Here is a 6,000-nt window from a genome sequence, read left to right on the forward strand (position 1 = left end):
TTAGATTCCATGTATTAGTGAGATCATTTAGCATGCATCTTTCAGGGATGGGCTTATTTCACATAACATAATGTCTTCCAGGTTCATTCACATTGTTCCTAAAGGCAAGATTTCCTTTTTTTTTTTTTAAGGCTAAATAGTATTCTACTCTGTATCAGAACCACATTTCCTTATCCATTCAACCATTGATAGACAATTAAATTGATTTCATATGTTGACTATTGTGAATAATGCTGAAATGAACATGGGAATTCAGATATCTTTTCAGCATACAGATTTCATATTCTTTGGGTATATAGCCAGTAGTGGGATAGCTGGATCCTTTGTAGTTTGTTCAGTTTTTCCCCCCCATCCAACTTAGAGTTTCTTTTTTTTTAATTTTTAAAAAATATTTACTTATTTTTTTAGTTTTTGGCAGACACAACATCTTTGTTTGTATGTGGTGCTGAGGATCGAACCTGGGCCACACGCATGCCAGGCTAGCGCGCTACCGCTTGAGCCACATCCCCAGCCCCTAGAGTTTATTTCTTGTTATCCTTCTTAGCATGTAGTTTACTTTCCCAAGATTTTTTTTTTCTTTGCTGCCCTGGTTCACATTATAAATTAATTCACAAATATAGAATTGTGCTAGAAACGATATTTATAAAAGTTCATATGCTTGCTTACATACAAAATTATCCATAGAAATGGCTTTCTGTACACAGAGTAAGAGAGTAGGTAGTCTCTTGTTGTCTTTCTGCATAATGGTTAAAAAGTAATGGTGGCATGATCTTTACCTCATAAGCTAATAATTTTTCCTACTTGCTCTATTTCAAAATAACAATAAAAAATATTGTATCTTAAAGAATACTCAGAAAAAAAGTTTTTTTTTAATAATGTGCATGTAGTCCTGTTTCTAGAAAATTTCAAACCCCAGAGTAAAACTCAAAAAACACAACAGAAAGGCAACTCATTAATGGAACGCTGTTCCTAGGAATCCAACAACCATTCATTTTTGATTAGCACTTTTAAAATAATTTGCTATTCAACAAATAATGACCAAGTGTTTGCCATGTTATGTACCAGGTCTCTGCTAGGTGTAAGAGGAAGTGTAAGAGTTATGCAAGGCAAGATGCCTCTGAGAAGTGAAAGGGGATGCTAAGATACATAAAATCATTAGTTTTAAAGATTTTGACCATAAATGGTTTATCATATTAAAAACTATAAAATTCCACTTTAAAATTATTTTTAATAAAATTCTAACAATACTTTGTTAGGCAATGAAACACCCAGGACAGGAGCTAAGAGGGACAGGCTAGGAGGGGCAGGCTGCCAGGCTGCCATCATCAATTGGTTCAGCAGTCACCGGAGACCTTGGATTTGGGCAGAGAGAGTGAGGCAGAGCTGGTGGGGTCCACTTTCTGCTGGGGGGAGCATTGCCAGGGACTTCCATTTCAACCAGAATCTCTGGTCAAGTGAGATCCAGTTCCTGCTATGCCTACTTACTTATGTCTGCCCATGATGCAGTTTGTTTAACAGCCAGGATACATGTTACCAGCACCATCTCTGGAGCCAGGCCCAGCTCCACCATTTGTTCTTTGGGACCTTGGGCAAATCACCTCTCATCTTAAAAGCCCACATCCCTTGCATTGAAAGCAAGGCTCTGCTGCCACTCCTGTGAGGTGAGGTTTCTTTGGGCTCATGACTGTTGAGTCTAGAACATTTTTTGGTACCTAGGACTTTCTGCACAGTGAGCTGGGCACAGCTCAAGGATTTGTAGTGCTTCCTGGCACACTGATAGAAACTTTAACTGGAGGCCAAGGACACAAAGTTGGAGATTCCCTATAAAAAGCCAAATTACCTGGCTTTTCTAGAAAAATCAGAAAGCTGCTGAACATAGCCAGCTGCTCCCGGAGCATTTGGCTGGTGGGTCCAGCCACCACCTCCAGGTGCCAGCTGCTGACCTTTACCACCTAGCCACTTCAGGGCTTATTCCAGCTGTCTGAGCACCTTTGAGCCCACCTCCTGGCATAGAGCGACAAGCCCATAGACCCAGTCCCTGCCCTCACAGAGCTCTAAGGCTACCTGCCTTGGAATGCAGGTGGACTTCTCCCCAGAGGCCCATCTCTAGAAGACATGTAAAGCTTTCTGGGGTCTAGGAGTTCCCTGCCACCTGGTTCCTCCACGGTAGTAACAGGATCATCCGGGAGCTCAAAGAAAAGCAGAACCTTAGCCACCCCATACCCGGGACTGGAAATCCGCACAGCCCGGGACTCAGGTGTGCTGTGGAAGTCTGAGAAGCAAGGTCCTTCACCTCAGAGCCCTCCCGCGGGTAGTTCTTGACCTTGCCAAGGTTTTAGAAGGGGCTACTGAATGGCTGCACTGACCCCAGCCAGGAAGGGGCTGTAGTAGAAAGATCGCTGGCTGCTGCCGCTGCTGCCGCTGCTGGTGCTCAGCGATAAGGTTTCCGCGGAGGCCTCGGAGATGGAGGGGGCAGGGAAGGCGCTGCTGGAGGGCAGCTGAGGGCCCCGGACCCCCAGGTGGAGGCTGTGGGGCAAGCGTGCTGGATGCTCCCGCTGCAGTCCACGCTTGGGGTGCTAAAGAAGGAGCTGAGGCAGGGGGCGGAGGCTAGCACCGGGCCACCCGGAGGGGACACGGGGCTCTTAGCGCCCTCTGGCTCAAGCGACTGCGCTGGCAGAAGCATAGAGGAAGGGCTGTCTCCCTCCGATGTGCAACCCACTGTGGTTCCCAGTCCCGAGGACAGCCCTTCTTCTGACTTGGAAGTCCCTGCAACCACCGCAGAGTTGCCGCTGGCCTTGAAGCGCCGCTTTCGCTTCGTTTCCGTTGTCAAACATCTTCTCAAAGTTTGGATCCAGAATCAGTAGTTACCTTTCCCTGGGTCATCCTCATCGCTGGGCACCATCTAAAAGCAGTCTTGAGCGACAGGTTGTGGCGAATGAAGTTCTGCCGGCCAGCCTCGATGCGTTGGTATGGCAGTGGCGCGCTCTGGAGGGCCATGGCGACGATCGCTGAGTAGAGTGACCGCACAGCCTGCCCGGAGACAGCCATTGGGGATTATCCAGCTACTGATTGTGTAAGCCAACCTAATAAATCCCCTTTTTATAATTATACTACCTGTTGATTCTGTTCCTCTAGAGAACACTGACTAATACACTTGGCTTAGTAGAACAACTCTGACACAAACTCAGTGAAAGTACTGCACTGTAGTGGATGAGTGTTGCCACAGGGAGGGGCACAGAGGCTGACACCCTCAAGAATTGGATGCGTGGGGATCCTGCCCTTCAAGACCAGGAGTGTGACTAGAATTGAGGGCAATTACCCACACTAGTCCATTCACTCCTGTTTCCAGCACTGTGTCCAGGTACCTGTCACTTACAAGGCAGGGAATAAACTCTGTGGTTCTGCTGCTGCCCCCACCTGTAGGGGTATTATGGGGCTGTCTTGAGCAATACTGTGGCTATGCCTATTGGAATGTCCCCAGAGTATGCAGCTTAAGAAAGTCTGGAGATAAGCTTTGCCTTGTGCTTTTTACTTGCTTCCATGAGAACACCAGCTGAGAGAAATCTTGCCCAGCTCCAACTATATCTTACTCCTGTTCAACCTCTGGTGTGTACACTGTTGACCCACAAAGACAGTGGGCCTCTGTGATTCTGATATGGTGATCATTGTGTCCAAATTCACTGATTACAGTCAAGGAAGATACAGGGATATTATATTACTGTGTTCAGTTACAAATAAACTCAACATTACATAACATTGCAATACCCTAAGACACAACTTCAGGAGAAAGCTACTTACTAAGAAGGCCATTCCATAAAAATGGTAGAAATATCCATTGTATCAGAAGCACAAATCTCAACGTAGGGATGCAAGAAATATGGAAAAACAAGGTGCTGCCCCCATGCGGACAGCTGAACTTAAGATCGCTCTTGTGAATTTGCAGGGTCACCAAATAAAATACAGACACAATTTGCCTTTACACAAGTTTCAGGACAGCTTCCCCACTCTCGGCCTCAGGCTCCCCAAATGGGAGAGCAAGAGAAAATCACAAGAGGCTGGTGAGAGAGAGGGGACACGTTCAGAAGTGAGCTTTTATTGGGGGAACTCTTGTTCTTAGAAAGTTATGTCCAAAAAAGGGCAGAAGGGGCAGGACTACAAGGGATGGGTATACCCTTAGGGGCATACCCACAAGGAAAACCCCTTATTATCCAAGCTAGATCCTGCCCAAGTCACAGTAAATGCAGTGGTTGGTCAGAATCTGAGGCATCAGGACTGGAAGGGTGTGGTCATTTATTGTGGCTCCCCACAAGGTATCCTAGCACCTCTGAAAGATCATAACTCTTTAGTAATAGTCCCCAAAATATTGAAGTGAATGAAATGTCTGATAAACAATGTAAAATAATGATTTTAGAAAAGCTCAATGAGATCTAGAGAATATATACAAACAGATGAAATTAGAAGAAAGATAATGAAAGAAATTCAGCAAAAAGAGATTTTGGAAAATAACCAAACAGAAATCTTGAAAACAAGAGCTCAATAAGTTAAATTAATTCAGCCAAAGACCTCAACAATAGACTCGATCAAGCAGCAAAAATGATATAAGTGCTCAAAGACATATTTTTAGAAACTTGTATTTAGGGAGAAGGAAAAATGGTGGAACAGAGGAAGGGTGTATTTTACAGCTGCTTCATGGCTCAAAATTCATGCAGCAGGAGTATACCTTCTCAGTGAGGTGGATGACGGAGGGGATTCACTGAAATTCAACATCAGACAGTAAAAGAATTGAAGAGATACAGAAATCCAATTGCATTGTACATAGGACAAGAAAAAGTACTTGGAGCCAGGCCAGTGGTGCCAGTGGCTCCAGTTTATCGAAGAGAGGAGGGGTGACACATGCATAAAAGGAGAGAAACACAGTGAAAAAATTTGGTAATCCTGTGAAACAGAAAAGCAGTCTAATCTTAACTGAATCAGAGGCTGTGTGGTGAGCTGGTGTTTGAAAATCTCTGTTTCTCAGCTTCCCAGCGTAGGGCTGAGGTGGAAGCCATCCTGAAGTTGCTGAACTGTCACTTTCTGCTGAAACTGCCCAGGAGATCATAAAAGTCTTACTAGACAGTCCCAGTAAGCACCTGCAACAGGGCCTAGAGTGTCTCTGGTGGGGCCCAACAAAAATGGGCACAGAGGGGATTGTGCCCAAGGAGATTCAGGTTGGGGATATGGAAGGGATTGTGGCTTGCTTTCCCCTTGGGTCTGGCAGCACATGGGACCAGCTGGGGAGAGCCCAGAATTTGGTCAGGTGTGTGCAATTGCATTTGGTACTGATCCAAAAAAGACCACATTTGTGAGTGCTGAAGTAGGTGAGACTTGTGGGGTGTTAGTTATCTCACCCTAGGAGTGGATCTGTGGAGGGTTAGTTGCCTCACCCTGTGGAAGGATTTCTTTGGAAGTCTTAAGATATAGATACCCAGCAGAGATTGCATCTTCCTGGCCCTGGAGTGTGCTGATAAAATCTCTCAGGAGCACATACCTCCAGGTAAGGTTATAAAGTTCTGATCAGAGCTAGCTGCCAGCTGCCAGTCTTGGGATCTTCCCATTTAGAACTCTACATTAGTCCCTCCTGGGAGTGCATCAGTCTAATCTGTCTGGACAAAACTGTGATTGTCAGTACTTCCAATTCTATCCTACCTTATACTGGTAAGAAGGGAAGTGGGGTGCTATTACAACCAGCTGTGATTCCAATTATTGCAGATAGCAGATTGATGAGCAACACAAATAAGGCTGTTTTTTTTTTTAAGATGTCTCTAGGTGAGTTTTATTCTTTGACTCCTCTATCAGAGAAGGGGCATGCTAGTTGCATCTCACCTAAAAGGAATGCTATGGGAATTGGGGGGATTGCAGGTGGAGATGTTTGATGGGAGTTGTCAACCTTAGCAAATGAATGTAGCTGGTGTATTGTCTCCATCAATCCTTGAGCACCTGGCCTTGCAGCCTGGAGAATGA

Source organism: Spermophilus citellus, assembly GCF_964194105.1.
Source record: "Spermophilus citellus genome assembly, chromosome: 6".
NCBI classification, from domain to species: Eukaryota; Metazoa; Chordata; class Mammalia; order Rodentia; family Sciuridae; genus Spermophilus; species Spermophilus citellus.